Source organism: Rhinolophus sinicus, linkage group LG06 (genome assembly GCF_036562045.2).
Source record: "Rhinolophus sinicus isolate RSC01 linkage group LG06, ASM3656204v1, whole genome shotgun sequence".
NCBI lineage: Eukaryota > Metazoa > Chordata > Mammalia > Chiroptera > Rhinolophidae > Rhinolophus > Rhinolophus sinicus.
This window is the reverse complement of record NC_133756.1, coordinates 126,565,526-126,583,415: the sequence shown is the minus strand read 5'-3', so window position 1 is coordinate 126,583,415 and position 17,890 is coordinate 126,565,526. Positions and strand designations below refer to the sequence as shown.

Genomic DNA, 17,890 nt, shown 5'->3' with positions numbered 1-17,890 from the left:
ATGAGTTACACCCCTCCACTGTTTCAGTGATTGCATGGCATACATCCTGCTAACAGTGGAGACTGAGTGGCTTATATCTTCAGAGCTATTGGAAGTGCCTGGGATGATCCCAGGAAAACATCACAGAGGATTCATAGACTACATATAGGTTAAAAAAGATGCAAAGAGCATCTTCTAAGGAAGAAGAAGCAGGTATAAGGTGGAACAGTGTAGTCAAAGTCACAGAATATTCAGGAGATAAGTGGCTGGGAAAGGAGGCTTGGTCATCATCCAAATCATGAAAGACCTTGAAGACTCTGCTCACAAACACAGATTTTATACAGGTAAAGATTGCATAGCCTTTCATCTCTCCCATAACCTTTGATTGATTGGTTGAGGCTGCCTACCACACTAAGAAGGATTCTGAGACCGCATCTGAGCTCATCAGAAAGAGGGGAGTGATAGATTAGTGATGTCTGCCTTGGCGCTGAGTACAGCAGTCCCCTCCCTTATCCATGGTTTCACTTTCCAATTTCAGCTACCCATGGTCAACCACAGTCTGAAAATATTAACAGAAAATCCCAGAAATAAACAATTCATAAGTTTTAAATTGTGCACTCTTCTGAATAGCATGATGAAATCCCACGACAACCTGCCTGGGATGTAAGGCATCCCTTTGTCCAGTGTATTCACACTGTATACACTACTGGCCATTAATCACTTAGTAGCCATCTAGGTTATCTTATTGACTGTGTTGGCAATGCTTGTGTTCAAGTAACCCTTATTTTACTTAATAATGGCCCCAAAGTTCAAGAGTAGTGATGCTGGCAATTCAAAGATGCCAAAGAGAAGCTATAAAGTGCTTCCTTTAGGTGAAAAGGCAACTATAGTACAATAAGATATTTTGAAAGAGAAAGAGAGAGACCACATTCACATAACTTGTATTACAGCATATTGTTATAACTGTTCTATTTTATTATTAGTTATTGTTGTTAATCTCTTACTGTGCCTAATTTCTAAATTAAAATTTATCATAGGTGTGTATGTATAAGAAAAAAGAGTATATATAGGGTTTGGTACTATCCACAGCTTCAGGCATCCACTGGGGTCTTGGAACTTTTCTCCATGGATAAGAGTGGACTACTGTAGCAGCAAGAGTGTTGTGATTTCCCACCTCTGCTAGGACACTGCCCTCCAAGTGCTTCCTGGTTACCTGGAGAACTCAGACTCACACACCTGCAAAAACATCCCTTATCATTACCACAGGGTCTGCCATGCTCTGCCAGGGTGTCATTTCCCAGCACCCAGAGTTCTGTTGGGAAGCCAGAGCAGGGCTGGCTTCCTTCCATGCAGAGTTCCGGGCAAAAAACAGCAAGTCCCCAAATCTGCATTTGGCTTTTTCATGAGCCTCCAAAGCCATTTTCTTGTGCCCACAACTCACCAAATTTTCATAAAAATTGGTTAGTTCTTTCAGCTTCTGACCCTCACCTTCCTTACCTTAGGGACTCAGACATCAGCCAAGGGGTCAGGCTGTGAACAAAAGCCATGGCACCTATTGTCCTTGTCTCTGTTTTTTCCTGGAGCCCCTGACTGGAGCCAAACTTCTCGTACCTTCCTCAATTATAAAACCAAAGTTTCCTTACACCTTAATGGAAACAAGCAAATCTCGTGAGAAGACGGGTGCTGACCATACCGAGTCCTTGATTGTCCATGAAAATGCCTTATTACAGGGTGTTAAATTAGAAAACACATGGAATGCCCTGCAAATGCCCCTCCCGACTCTACCACCGCTGGTGGTGCTGGGAGCATATTAATAGTAGACTTCAGTGAATCTTTACTGAGCAGACGCACTATGCTCAGTATTATCTTACTTAATCCTCGCATTACATCCTAGGAGGAAGGTAAGTGTTGTATTATGTGCTTTGGATTGGGATGAGGATGCCTGTAGTGTTAGCACTTATTTCCCTGTTGTCCTTCCTCAGTAGACTCTTCACAACCAAAGAGGGAGTTTATATTTGCCTCTGGGCCCAGCATTAAAAGGGAAACAGTTTCCTCCACCCTCATCTCTGAATTTGAAAAGGAAAGTGTTAGTAAGAATGAGAGTGAGAAAACCTCCCCAATATTAACGATAATACTGAGAATTTACAGCAACTTTTCTGTGGGTTAAGTTTTCTGTACATTTAATCTTCACTACAACCCAAGGAGGTAGATGCTACGTAAGATTAGGGAACCAGGGCTCAGAGTGAGTAAATAACTTGCCCAAGGTCAAACAGCTGGTTAGTGCTGGAGCCAAAATTCAAATGCAGGCAGTCAAGCTCCAGCCCACACAGACTCTAGGTAATGCTGTCTCCTCTGCGAAGGTGAGGCTCAAGGAAACCAGGTCACCTCTGGTCAGTTGGGAATCCTTCACAAGTTAAATACTCTTCCTTGAGAGGAAAGACGAATTCGGAGTTTTCTTCTAACAAGCAGAGCCTCCTGGGGACAGCTCACCCTCTCTGCACACAGATGGGGGCTATGACCATGACAAGCTGAGGCTGCCTTTGACACATCCTAGAGTACCTGCTGGTAATAATTACCATGAAAAAAAACAAATTGAAATATAGCTGCCCTGACACTGGGAGAGAATGGGAACTACATCCTGATGAATTTTTCATATTTCTGCCGCCAAAGTGAGTCAGCCAGACCCTCCCTGGGAATGAAATGAAGGGGCCCAAAGCAAAGCAAAGACTCAGCGTTCTTGTCACAGACCTTTAAGGTGACAGTTCAGGCAGCAGGTGGTGGTATTAACGTGGAATTACTATGGCTAATTTGAAGATTTCTCTCTCTCTCTCTCTCTCTCTCTCTCTCTCTCTCTCTCTCTCTCTCTCTCTCCCCTTCCCTCCCTCCCCGAGGGATTTGTTGGCCTCGAGGTCCCACCCAAGGTAGCTGGAGCAGCATTCCGCCCCTCTCCAGCCGCCCAGGGAGCTGTGAACACTCGAGTCAAGAGAGGTTAATTGGCTGGGGGTTAACACGGGGGTCCTATGCGCTGATCAGTTGGGGAATGCAGGATTAAGCAAAGTTAGCTGTTTCCAACAGGACTCAGGACCTTGAGTGCATTCATCTACATGTGAGTCTCCAAAAACAGACAGAGCATGCAGAACTGACGCAATTCCTACACACTGTGGGAACAGCTTTCTACAGCAGAGGCCCTAATCTTCCTCTCTCCTCAAAGCTCCAGATGCTGAGGCCTCTGCCTGAAGATTCTTCCCAGCCCAGTTCTGCAACCAACCTGACCAGGGCACGAAGACATTAGCGATCTCAGCCTCCCCAACAAGCAGGCCTCGAGAAGATCGTGAGGACAAAGAAGCAGCGCCCTGAATGCCAGGTGCCCTGAGCATAGCATAACCTACCCTTGCTTCTGACGCTCTCCCTCACCATCCATGGGCTCAATCCTTACATCTAGGCCCCTGTGCAGTTTCTCTGCCCAGCACTTGATTTCTCTGCTGGACTTGAACCCCACTCTGAACCTCACCCCATTTGGTGAGACCCTGACATTTGCCTCGCTCTTGCCACCTCCTTCCCAGGAGCTGTGTTCTGCAACCAGATGCTCTGCTTCTCCTGCTGCTGGAATGTTCACTGAAAATACTACTGTACCTCTGCCCACATGACCTCACATATTATCTACCACGTGGGTGACCCCTACATCGCCCACCAACAGGCCTCTGGCATGGATATGTATTGTATATACCCAAGTGTGGTAAACCTCTTGGTTTGGGGACAATAGAATATCCCCTGCTCCCGCTGGCAGCAGACTCACAGCCAGGCCACGTGCCAGTCCCCAAGCACACGTAGTGCTAGCTACCGTCCATCCACACTGGTCTGTGTTGATAGGTTCTGGCATGCTCAGCAGCCATGCCCTTCCCAGGTTGTGAATAGGAGCTGAGCATTTCTTAAATGATGTCCCCATCACACTACAGGTCAGCAGGACACACAGTTGAGGTTTGAGGTTCAAGACCAAGGTATAAGTGGTGAGAATGGGGCTTCCCTTATGCACGGCGCTCGTTGAGCGGTGTGGAGCACACTCTGATGGTTTAGATCTTCTGGGAAGAATGGGACAATCATAGTAGATCAAAGATTCTAGGCATTTGGATTTTATGAACCATTACACTTAAAAAAATACTCTTCAGGAGACTTTGTAATGTTGGCAACCAAATAAGGGACAATAAATATAATAATAATCTGTAACCACCAGCATTTCACGTAAGAAGCTCTACCCCAAAAAGGAGGGAAGACAATCTCAGCATTTGAAATATGAGTTCTGTGGAAAATTTCTGCATCTTCCCTGTTTTATCAGAGACCATGAGAATTAATTATGGACCAGCCCTAGTAGGGTCTGAAATTATGGAGCCACTACCCAGTAGGGTCTCCAAGATCTCAAATGTTCTGCTCATCCTTCCTTCCTGGCAGCCAGAAAACAAACAGACAGAAAGCAAGATGCTGGAGACCCAAGGGAGGTAGGACTCCTGAGCAGCAGGAACCTGGAGCCTCTTGTGACATGAGAAAGCCTTGGTGGGGTCCAGAGACCTCACAGATGGGCCTCTCCCAGCAGGGTGTATGGACCTGTCACCTCCAAACCCGCAGCAGTTCCAGGGGTGGTCATTTGGATGGTCACTGCAGCACAGAAAGGGACATACCTGCAAGTCTAGTTGTTCCCTTTCCTCTTGGAGGAGAGAAGTACCCCTGTACCCTTCACCTGGGGAGCATTGCCCCAGGACACAGCTGTGTGGGGGCCACACGTTAGCAGCTCTAGATGGGTACGGCAGACCAGAACTGCTCTGTGAGTCAGGGCAGCTTGGAGCCTGGAGGACGGCAGCCGGGACAGCAACCTGGGGGAAAGAAGTTGAGGATCTTTGTGAGGCCCCCAAGCATGTGTGAGTCTCATTCTCCTGTATTGAATGTTGAGCTTAAAAGTTGTCAGTGTCTTCCCCATTGTTCCTAAGATAAAAAAACCAAAAAACATATTTCTTAACTTGGGCTACCAGGCACTGTGTGAGCCTCATCACGCATGCTCTGTCTGACGCAGCGACTGTCTTTCAGGTCCGTCCCGTGTGCCCTGCACCCTAGGCACGGGCCGTTCCCTCTCTCTGCACCACTCTCCTCATGAGCCCCTTTACCTCCTCATCTTTCAGATCTCAGCTGAAAAGCCTCTTCGTAGGGAGGCTTTCCTTAACCCCTTGGCCTGGAGCCGCACTAACACGATAGCCGTATGTGGCTACTGAGCGCTTGCAATGCGGCTGATCCCCACTGAAATGAGCCATAAGCGTAAAATACACACCAGGTTTTTGAAAACTTAGCATGAAAATAAGAAAGAAAAATATCTCAATGATAATTTGTCATATTGATTACATGTAGAACTATTTTAGATATATTGGGTTAAGTAAAATATTGTATTAAATTAAGTTTACCTCTGTTTTTTTGTGGGTTTTTTTGTTTGTTTTTTTACTTTCACTACTGTGGCTATCGGAAATTTAAAATGATGTATGTGGCTCATATTTATGCCTCACAGTATATTTCTATTGGATGGTGATGGTTCGGAGCACACCGCCCTGGTATATGTTTGGATAGAACCTTATACTTTTCTTCCTAACTTTTATTGTACTTTATAATTATACATGCCCACTGGACTGTCAACTCCGTGAGGACAGAAACTATGTTTGTTTTGTTTTCCACTGTGTTCTCAGCTGCTAACACAGTCCTTGCCACACAGCAGGAACACAGCAAACATGTGTGAAATATATTAATGCAATATCTAATATGTGCCAAATGCTTTATATGCAGCATGTCCAAACTTGTGTGCAGATGTGCATGTGTGTGTGTGTATATGTGTATGTGCAGGGAAAATGAAAACTCTTCTGTCGAAATCTTATACAAAAGCGCATCGTATAAAACAGAAGAACAATTTTGGATGAAACTGAGTGGGAGCCTCTACTTGGCACCCTTCATTGCCCACAGCAGCCCCTGAAGCCCCAGGTGAAACCCTAGAGCCCCCCAATACATAGCATGAAGACCACTGTGTTGCCTTTTCTAGCCTCTCCCTCGACAGCTCAGAGAGGAATTGTGCAGAGAGTGGTAATGTGATTAGCAGCCACTGTGTGATGGAGCCAAGTAGAGTCGACCGAACAGCATATGGGGAGGTCCTCAGGACTCCGCTTATCTATCTGCCCAGCAGCAAGCTGGAGCCTTGTGACTTTGGTCAACTCTGGTGACTTCTCTGATATAAATGGAGATGAATACATCTACTGTGAAAGGGTTGCTGTGGGGATTAAATGAGAAAATGCATTGTAGCACCTAGTATAGTCCCTGCACATAGTAGGTATTCAATAAATGGTTGCTGTTATTATCATCATTACCATTATTATTAGAAATAGCAAGCAGGAAGCCTTGGCACAGCAGTCTAAACAGTAGCATACTCCAATCACTTGCTAAATGTCTTTCCTTGCCTTAGTCATTAATTATCTGTATCCATGACTTATACTTGATATGGGTAAGTGCACGCACGCTCATGGATGTACACACCAAATATACATGCCATTGAAGTCTACAGTCTGTTTTTGTAATATGTGCAGCACAGGAACGGAGCTGCATGTATTTCCATAAGTGGTCCTGCGCGGAGACAAGTGATCCTCAAATAGAAAACCAACTGTGTCATCTCCCAAAAAACAGTTCCAATATCACTGTCTCTATGAGCTGAACAAGGGGCATATGAACATTTGTTCCTAATTAACAACAACAACAAAAATCTGTCTCACTTATTCTTAGTAACCAATCCTAACCCCAGTTCCTCAGGTGCTACATGTCCTGTTTCATTTGAGAAAGGCATCATCCCGTTTCCATGGTACCAAGGACAGACTCCAGGTCTCCACATTGCATACACCATGGCAGCTCCCGTTCATCATGCATCAACAAGGCAGCAGGCCAGGGGGAGTGGCTGCCCAAAGACTTGGTAACTACCCAGCAGGGGCCAATGGAGCTGAAAACTAGCATTTCCACTAAGAACTGCTGGGGCGGGAAAGTCCAAAGCAAGACCTGCCAATCAGTGACTCACTAACAGACATCTCTGTGGGCCCCAGCTGCCAGATCTGGGCCTGGAAACCAGGTGCAGTCTTGTTCCTCCCACCTTCCACCTGCCCCCTGCACTAATTCAGAAGCTGCATTCTGTGGCCCTTCCCCAGTGGTCCATAAGCCCAAAACTGGGGCTGCGGAAGCCTTGAGGGTATAGATAGGCCAGCAAAGAACGCCAAGAATCCCAGGCTTCCTGGCTTTGCCCTCCTCCCTTACAGCCCAAATCTCTGAAAGCACACACTGGCCATGGGCCCTGAGGTCCTTCCCGCCTTTTTCTCCCTCCTTTCGACCCATCATCACACTTTACTCATGAACCACTGAGACACATTGGCTTTATTTCATAGCTTGAGGCCTCATTTAACAAATCAGCCACAGTTTGTGGATGAGGCTAAAGCCCAGAGGTGAAGGACTTGCCCAAAGTCATTCATCTCATAAGTGCCTGAATCAAATTCAAACATTTGTTTGTTTTCTAAATCTAAAGCCCTTGCCTTTTTCTGCATAGCATGGTCCTCTTTGAGAGAGTAGTTTGCTGTAGCCCCAAACCCCGAGCTGCAGCTCACCCTCTATTCCTACTTGGAAATAATTTCTAATCAATTTCTAAACACTTAAAAACAAAACAGTAAGTGCCAGGAACCACTGTGGGTTTACCAAGAACAGGTAATGTCTATGCACATCCTTTCCTTTTTGTGTGGGTTATTAGATCTGCAGACCAGGGAAATCATGTAGAGATCATGTATCTGAGCTTCCAGAAGGTTCTGACAAGGGATCTCGCAGGGCTCTCTGGAGTGGCTGAGATAAAAGCTGGAGAATGAGTGAAATAGGTTCATGGTTGGTAGATCTACCATATCCAAGTAGCATAATTTAATGGAGCAAAGAGGGTCATGGGAGGGGGACTCAGATGCCTACGGATAAGTGGGGGGAGTGGTGAGGACTCTCGCCAATGGAAAGCGGTACAATCAGCCTAACAGGAGCAGCTAATGCAGTGAAAACAGCAAGGGCTTTGGAACCAGACAAACCTGGACTCAAATCCCAGTTCTACACTGATTAGCTGCCTGACCTTGGGAAAGGTACTTGACCACCCTGAGGCGGACCTCCCTGTCCTTATCATCCTGTCAGGAGAATCAAATGACATAGTGCATGTACCTTCTTCTCAATCGTTTCCTCATTCATTCAACAAACATTTATTGAGGCACTGGTGGTGAATGCTGGAGATACAAATATGCATAACAAATAGCTCCTGTTCTGAGAATGCATACAAATTAGGAGAGAAAGAAATGTTTAAAAAGAAATTCTAATACAGCATGATAAGTACAACAATAGAGTCATGTACAATACACAGAGGAGAAAGTGATTAGCGCTGAGGCAGAAGCAGAGGTGGTTGCCCAAGTAGACTTCCCAGAGAAGGTGATGCCTGCAATGTGTTCTGAACACAAATAAGCATCTTCCTGACAATCAAGGAGGAAGAAAACATTACAAGGACTTGGGAAAATGAAATAGCATGCTAGGCCTTGATGGAGCATAAAGAGCAAATGAGGGGCAGGGAGATGAACTTGGAGCCCAGCTTCTTCCCTACTCTTCCCACCCAAACCCCAAGGAAAGAAAACTGACAAAATGAGACAGAAATCCCTAGGGAGTTTACCTGGTCACAGAGAAGGCAAGAACAAGAAAGCTCCTTGCTTGCTCAAAAGAAGCCTGTAGGTCAGGCCCCTAGGTCAGGAAATTTGGAACTGGCATTTGTGAAAACATAAAGGATCTGCCAGAACCCTGATACCGACACATTCCATTAAGGGTCAGGTATATCCCAAAAGTTGACTAATGTGCTAAATTAATTTCCATTAATTAATATCCATGAATTAATTAATTAAGATTTGTCTCCTTCATCACCAAGGCCTCAGTGCCTAGAATAATGTCTGGCATGCAGTAGGAACTCAGTAAATATTTATTGAGTGAATAAATGTATGGATTCACAGGAAGTCTGCAGAGAAGTCTATGATAATAAGCCCGAGTTCTCTGTCCTTAGCTCATCATCATTAATAATTCAATGAAAACATAAAAGGATTTCTGGGGAAAACAGAAATAGTCAGAATGGAGCTGGGAAGAATTTTGAAGGTATTGGTGAATCAACTCAAGATTCAAAATATCTGAAGAAGACAGAGCAATAATCAATATTAAAAGAGATTTTAGCAGAACTGTCATCCGAGTTGAGAGAAGCGATTTAGCAGAAGTACACTTGGAAAAGAATCATGGGTCTTAATTGACCATAAACTCAGTAGGAATTTGAGGTAAAAAAAGCTGCCAAGAAAGTAACTGTGCTGTGAGGTGCAGAATCCAGAAATGTGATAGGTGAGGGACCCCAGAACAAGGTGTGCGGTTCAGACCACCTCTGCAGTGATTGGCCTAGTCTGTGAAGTATGCTCAAAGGAGAGAAATCAAGGACAGGACGGAGATTATATCATATGAGAAATGATCGAAGGAACTGGATGTGGTCAGCCTAGGGAAGTCTCAGAGGGTGTACAAGTTTCCCAGGCTGCCATAACAAAATACCCCAACTGGGAGGCTTGTAACCACCAAAATGTATTCTCTCACAGTGTTGGAGGCCAGAGTCCAAAATCAAGGTGTTACAGGACGATGGTCCCTCTGAAGTCTCTAAGAAAAAATCTGTCCTTGCCTTTTCCGGCTTCTTGTAGTCCAAGGTATTCCTTGGCTTGTGGCAGCATCATTGCAATCTCTGCAGCCATTTTCACATGCATTCTCCCTGTGTGTCCGTGTGTCTTCTTATAGGGACAGCAGTCTCTCTGATGAAGGGCCCACCCTATTGCAGTCTGACCTCATTTTCATTACATCTAAAATGACCCTATTTCCAAATTAGGTCACAGTCTTATGTAGCGGGGAGTTAGGACCTAACAGATTCTTTGGATGACACAAATCACCCTTAACCATGGGCAAAAGACCTGTCTTCATATATTTGAAGACCTCTCGTGTAGAAGATTTGATCTTGTTACGGATACCAGGACCAGAAAAAACCCAAGCAGCACTCAGAGAGTTAAGAAGTTCAGCTTTATTACGCTGGCGGGCTCAGCGGGATCCAAAGACTGAGCCCCTAGCAAGGTTTTGAGCAGGTTTTTATGGGTTGGGGACTTCCTTGAGTCGGGAAAGGGGTAGGTGTCGTCTGGTGATTGGCTCGGGGTGTGGCTTGGAGGGGGTTATGCGGAAGTGGGCTGGGGCTTAGGCTGGGACTTCTCTCTTTGCTTGGGCCACCATTTTAGGTCAGTTCCCCCATCAATCTGTATGGCTGAAAGGGCAGAACTAAGCACAGGGAGTGAAAACTTACCAGGATGCAAATTGTAGTTACTGATAAAGAACCGTCTAAAAGTTAAAGTTGCTCCTTTGTGACTCCAGCCGTGAAGCTGCTGAGGAAGCAGCATGACAACCCGTGGGTGGCATTCTTTCCTACAAAGGGGTTTGAACTGCATGGCCTCACGTCACTCTCAGTCCACTTGATTCCATGTGTCACTGCCCTTTGGTACTCTGGCACGAGGGAACCATTTTTAACCAAGCAGAGATTTAAGTGCCTATTTCCAAGAGGCAATGTAAGTAGATGAGCTCCACGATAATGCAGGCTGCTTATGAGAAATGGAGCGTGAATTGCAGGCCCAAGAAATGAATATAAATTCAACAGCTATTTTAATTTTTAATTGGAAAAAAAGCCCATCCCAGCCAGAAAGAATAGGGGAACAGTGTACTTTGCACAATGCTATGGAAAGCATTTGTTATCGCTGCTGAGACAAATGGTGAAGTCTCGTTGCCTCTGCCATCCTCGCAATTGGGGTGGGAAAGATTTCTGCAGGGACTGCCACTGCTGGCCGCCTCGATGGATAATGAAGGTCATGGTTTACGAGCACAAACTATTCTGCTCCAGATGCAGCTTCATTGGTATGCAGGCATGGAAACCCAGCAGCCAGCCCCATACACTGATCAGATTTTGGAGTTTAATAATAATGTACCTCTCTCTAACTCCCTCCCACTCTTTTGGACAGTTTTGTACTCAAGTGGAGCAGCTAGAAGATAGAAAGTGGTCAAGGGAAGAGAAGTGACATTTATTAGGCACCTACTTTGTGCCAGGCATTGGTCTCATTGAATTATGGAGGCTTTGTACTCCATGGATGATAAGGTCAGAGTGGGTTTGTGTGCGGGTGTGTGTGTACATGTTTCTGCATTTTGTGATCTAGATGGAGAGCAGGAAGGAGAGGGAAAGGTACGAAGTGCTTAAAAGATGGGAAGAGAATAGATCCAAAGGTGCATAAAGGGTCCAGGACCAGCCTCGTGGGCTGACGAATTAGGCAGCTTCTTTGGGGCCAGGTAGGGAAGCTTCCGCCTCTAACAGGGGTATCCAACTAGGACAGGATCCACAGGGTCAGCTCAGAGCAGAGTCATAGAGGTGACTAGAATCAGAGGCTGAAATGGAAGAGAGCTGAAGGACCTGAGAGGACGGAAGGTCTTCTGAGCCAGATGCACCTCAGCTGGACATGCAGGTATGTTCAGGACCCTGATGCATCCAGAGACCTAAACTCTGTCATCTTTATTCACTTTACATCGATTTATTTGCTTGAGTAACTCTGGAACCTCAGAAAAATGGTCTGCTTTAAGGCTCCAGACCAGGAGATCTCAGAAGTTGAAAGCAAATGGGTCATTGGGGAGATTGTCTGTAAAACAGATTCCCACATCCCACCCTCAGAGAGAGCCACATTCACTGGATTTAGGATGAAACTTGATGATCTGTACTTTTTTTTCTTTAATTAAAAAAAAATTTTTTTTAAATTGGGGAACAGTGTGTTTTTCCAGGACCCATCAGCTCCAAGTCAAGTCATTGTTTTCAATCTAGTTGTGGAGGACGCAGCACACTGGCCCATGTGCGAATCGAACCGGCGACCTTGGTGTTATGAGCGCTGCGCTCTAACAACTGAGCAAACTGGCCACCCAGATGATCTGTACTTTTAACAATCACCTCAGGTAAACAGAGGGCCATGGTTTGAGGAACACTACTTCAGATCACTTCAGATCACTTCATTAGGGAAAAAGAGGACGTGTCCATATCTGGGTTTAAAGGGAGAGGAAACAAGTATCCCTAATGGCCAGGTATGCTGGTGCCACAATATGGGAGCCTGGGGGACCTCACAGGCTGCTCTTCAGCTGTCCAGGGCCCAGAAATCTTAGAAACTCTTGGTTGTGCCTAGAATCTCACCTCGACTCTGTTCTTCGTTAGGGTAAGGGAAATTTCAGCTTTGTCAGCCATTATCACCTTAGCATGAATTAGACCATACTCAGCCAAATCCTTTCGCAGGAAAAACAAACACACAAGAGAAACTAACTTTTGTGGAATGCTCCCATGGTTGTCTGGCACTGCATTCACATTCTGCAGTGAAGGTCCTCAAAGGAGGCTTGGTCGGTGTTCTCACTGACACTATGCGATGGTATTCTCTGCACTTGATGGATGAGGAAATTAGGCTCAGAGAGATTAAACGTATTGTTCAAGGTCATTCAAGTGATAGCAGCAGACCCTAGATATAATCCAAGATCTATCTGCCTCTAAAAACCATGCTTTTCCCAGCAGACCGCTCTCCGACCACAGACTCTAATATAAGTGAGGAAAACGGGGAACCCAACTGAGAAGAGCAGGCCTGAGCAGGCTGCCACACAGAGAGGGAGAGGGTGACCAGGACAGAACACTGGCATGGAGGTAGAGGGTCCAAAGACAACTTGTGCTTTTCCACAATTACCCTTGATCTGGTGCTTGAAGTGAAGTATCTGTCAGTCTAAATGAGCACCAGCCTTTATCAAGAAAGTGGTAAGGACAGGACATACCTCTTTCATTGGAGGGTTGGTGCTATGAGAAAGGGAAGAGGATCTGGGAGGCGAATAGCTGGTCACACCTGGGACTGGTGATAAGAATGGGGTCGAGGCTTGGCATGCCTGGCTATTGGCTCTTAGCTGGGCATGAAATGTGCCTCATCCGAACGGGAAAAGGGTTTGCACGGGGACTGAGCAATAGGGCTTTAAACGAAACGGAGTTGTGACAGGGGAGAGACACGGGAGGACCAGTAGATGCTGTAACTATAGGGGGGCACTGTTGAAAGAGTATAGAGGGAATGAGTGACTCCATGGGCCAGGTCTCAGGACAAACTAGAAACAGGCCTCAGTCCCACCCGGGAGCATCCATCTGGCAGCACCCGTGGCTGCACCTCATCTCTGCCGAATGTCCTGCCATTCCCTTCACCTGCATCTAGATCCAAATGAGCCCACTGCCTGTCTCCAAAATCAGTTTCTACTTTGACTTTGCTAATATCGTCAGAGCACCAACATTCCTGAAGTTTCAGTAGCTGAACCATCTCTATGGATTCTCTCTCCACCACATCCAGTCCCTTTCCAAATCCTACTGATGGCTTCTGGGTAACATCTCCCTACCTTTTCATTCTTATTGCCCTGTCCATAGGCTCGGGTCCAACCCACGCATCCCTCAATTATAGCAATTCCACAATTGGCTGTTCAAAGCTTTTTATGATCTAGCCTCATCCTAACTCATACACCAACTGCCTCCTCTTCCCTTGTTCACTCAAATGAGCCACTCCCTCCTACCAAAACGGTCTGTTTTAAGCCAGCCTCCATTCCTTTGCTCATGCCATTTCTTCCATATGGATTTCCATTTTCCCTGTGTATGCATTTACTGCCATCCCCATTCATTTATTCAACAAACATTAATGAGTGCCTACTATGTGCTAACAACCTTATAGATGCTAGGGAGCCAGTGAGGATCAGGACGAAATCCCTCTGCTCTTGGAGCTTACATTTAGTGGGGAGACTGTAAAACAAAGCCTGATAAAGGAGTAAAGAGTGGCACAGTGTGTGTGTGCATCTCTTGTAGACACGGTGGTCAGAAAAGGTGACTGTGGATCTGAGACATGAATGAAATTAGAGTGGATAATGTGAAACTTGGGTTAAAAAGTCTTCTCCTTTTTGAGAGATCAACATAAGCTTTTCAGAAATCACCCCCACCCCCGTGTTCCAGGACTTACTGTCTGAGGTAGTCACTGTGCATCTAAAAGGTTGGCCAGGGAGAAAAAATGTCTTCCTTGTGACTTGAGGAATGGTTTTTGCAGGTGCAATTTATTCCGTAGTGGAAGTTTCCCTAACTGGAGGCTAGCAAGGCAGCGAAGGCCACTCTGTCTGCTTTGACTCCATTAGCAGATGATAAACTCTTTGTGACTGAGGCAGAAAATGCCACTGGCAGCTTTAGGATGGAAGGACATCTATTGTCAAACTACTATCTTGAAATCATTGAGCTGAAGCCACAAAGAGAATGCCATCCTGAGGATGCTTCTGACTTTAAGATAACGATCCCAGGACAAATCAGTAAGAAATGTTTTCATGATGAGGAGCAGTGCAGGATCCATGAAAAGGATACTAAGCTGTGTCTGGGCTTTATTGAATTGAATCTTGCTTTGTAAATATTTTTAAAGAATGTAGTGTTAATATTTATAAGTGTGCAATGTGTTTTTATTTCAATGCAGTTAGCTGCTTTAATAAAGAGTTATATTTTTGCCAACCAGACAACACATTCACTGAGCACTTCCTATCACTGGGGATACACTGTGAGGAGGGTACAGTAGTGACTGGACAAATCTGGTCCCTGTCCCCAAGGAACTGCGGTCTAGCAGAGAACACAGATGCTAAATAAATTAGTTATCAATAATTCAATGATTACAAGTAAGCAGAACACTGCATAGAGAAGCACAGGGGCTACCAGAGTGTATGGGAAAGGGGTAATCAGAGCAGATTCCCTGAGGAAGGGACATGTCATCTAAGACAAATGTTGGCTAGTAGTAGATGGTGAAGGAAGGTGGACTGTTCCAGGCAGAGGAAACTGCAGGTATCCAAGATTGCTGGTGGGGAGGAGCATGGTGCTTGGGAGAAGAGCGAGTTCAGTGGGGTCTGGAGCGAAGAGGCACAGGATGGGGCTGGGAGGGCAGCCAGAGGTAAAACCAGAGCAAGGCTTTGGAGGATTCTGACTTTACCCTACGGGCTACGGAAGGCCACTTCACATTTGGATATTGGAGAAGCATACTAATCTCTGCCAAAACAGAATCATGTAAGTCCTCTCTTCAGGAAAGAACAATTTGAGATGAGAAATGAATCACCTTTTAAGAAGGGGATCAGCTTTAATTAAAGGGAACTGGAGAAAATCACTTGGACCTAAAAGTACTTTGGTTTATCTCGGCATTATGCTGTAAATTGCTTTTCTTGGCTGATAAGAGAAGCTGGAAGATAAAGATTATTTATAACCCAAGCAGTTAAAGAATCTATTTCCTTACAAATCAGATTGAGACAAGGTCCCCAATAAAACCAAACTAGATTATGCTCAACGTAGTGACAAATTTCTCAGCGACCATTCTATAGAAAGAGATAAGGACTGTCATTCTGTCAAATTATTTTGACAGACCTGTTTTTGCCCATTGGAAACTCAGACATTTAATGTTTATAAACAAATATCAAGAATTGTGAAATGTTTTAGATAGCCATGTGAAGTCATAAACATAACAAGGCTGTAATAGTTGAAAATTTGTAATTATTACTAGTAACTTCAGATAAAATTAAACATGGAATGATTAAATTCTTTTCTGTTTCTTTCCTTTGCCGAAACCCTATTGTTGACCAAGAACATAAAACTCCAGTTTACAATTTGAGGAGTTTCAAACAGTAGTTGTCAGTCTTTCTTTTGAAGCTGTTAAAATAAAAATGGAGCTTTGCTTATACTTCACTCCCTCCAGTTAACCTGTCTGCGGCTGCCCCTCCAAAACATTCCTCCCCAAATGTGTTTGCACACCTTCACTTGTGTCATTGCCCCCGCCTGGAACTCCCTTCTCATTTCCAGCTCCAGAGCCTGGTATTTCATACCAAACGACGAAGACTCTGCTACTTATTGGGAAGGAACTTCAGGTCTCTGAAGTGATGAATAAACTTGAAAGTTGCAACTCTAAATCCAACATGCCACCATTTGCTGATTTCCTTTTTTATGTAGGGAACAATACCCAAGGAAGGAACAGACTGAGAACATATAGGCCAATTATATGCTCCATAAATCAAAGTGGCACTCACTGACCCACTCTTAATAAAGCATGTGTTCTGTGCTACTCCCTAGTGGCTGAGGTGAGAGGGCCAATGAGCTACCCTCACCCTCTCTTCCAGTCCCCAAAGATCAAAGGCACCCACTGCCCAAGCTGTAGACCTGTTTGTGGCCGGAGTGAGGCTGCCTGGCTCACATGTGAATTGAATCTGTTCAGAGTGGCTTCAACTAATGCCAAGCCAAATGGCAACATACAATCTGAGAATGGGACAATCCTGGATATATGTTCCTTGGTCAATCCGGTAGTATTATTAACACAAAGGGGACAGGATAGTTAGTATGTTGCTAAGTAGACAGGGGGATGCCTGCTGGAATACACACAAAAAACAGCTATATCCTGAAACTCCAGGTCCTGGAATATCTCCTTCACTCCAGGACAGGAACACGAGAACACGCCTTGAGGTTAATAAATAATCTCAAATCCCTCCTGGCTGGACAAAGGAGCAGATCTGATAGAAGGAATGGGTTAGTTGTTAATCCCTTCAGGATGAGCAAACAGGACAAACCTAATAGATGAATTCTATTAGAAGGTTCCAGCCCCTTTTCCCAAACAGGCAGGGGAAAGTATAAAATAAAAGCCTTTTGCCTTAGCCGGTGGGAACCCCCATTCGAGAACCCCTCCCTCTCCAGAGCTGCAACCTCTTCTCCTGCCTCTAATAAACTATCTTCCTTTACAACTCTTTGCCTCTCCCTGGTCCGTGTGTTCATTCTTCAGCTTCACGAGACAAGATCCCGGCCCACACCCAGAAACTGCAGGCAGATCCAACGTCATTTACATTATTTGGGGACTCACAGAAAAATATTCCTACTTCACAGTGCCTAGATCATTTAAGATAAGACTATTCTGGCACGTCTTCAATGATTCTGTCTGAGAAATGGAAAGGTAGCAGGACCAACCTTGACGTATCAGAAGGCAGAGGTCAAGTCGAAAACAACACGCCTCATACTGCAGGCTGAAACCAAAGTGACTTTGAACTCAGGTTATTTCTGAGTACACAGTCCTTTCAGGCAGTGCACCCAATGCTATTAATATATATATAAACCACCAATCAAATTGGCACCTTAGAAATCTTCTGCTGTTTGATCTACGTAAACAGTCACATCAGATCATTCAAGCCAAGAACTCCCAAGTTTAATGCTCCATGACTCTTCATGGATCCTACTCGTCTAGAATTTGTCCTGCAGAGACAGAGCCTAGGACTCCAACAGTCAGAGGTCGCCGCCTGTGTCATTCCAAACCAGCACTGTGCAGGCAGCTGCTCCTCTCCAGGCTGTCCTAATTAGCAGCACGGCACTCATTAATGGCTTCTGAGTGTTTAAACGTTTTCTCCCACATGAAGCAGGAAGGACCTGGAAAACCTCCCCAAAATACATCCTCCTGTGAAAGTGGTGCACGCCAAGGGAGCAGGTGTTTACTGATGATGGGCCTGACAGTTTGCTCTGCCAGGATCTGAGATTCTGATTCTCCCCAGAGCCAGTCAGGGTGGGGCAGAGATAACACCATCATCGCTTAGAATCACGGTGCTTAGCTGAGCACCTGGTACATAGTAGGCTCTCAATGTTAGCGACTCGTAGGGCTGATATTCTGCTAATAAGCACCAAGATAGCATAGTAGCTGTCAAAATGTGGGGA

The 17,890-nt window shown here is 45.2% G+C and overlaps 1 long non-coding RNA gene across 2 annotated transcripts in view; it reads right to left on the bottom strand.

The window, feature by feature from the left end:
* Positions 1-17,890, bottom strand: part of LOC109446121 (uncharacterized) — a 267,895-nt gene that overhangs the window by 39,432 nt on the left and 210,573 nt on the right. Inside the window, exon 4 of one of the 2 annotated variants that reach the window (XR_012497513.1) lies at positions 4,653-4,844. This is a non-coding gene — a long non-coding RNA (uncharacterized LOC109446121). Of the gene's footprint in view, positions 1-4,652; positions 4,845-17,890 lie in introns of those variants that run through there. The other variant, XR_002137149.2, reaches the window with a different exon arrangement.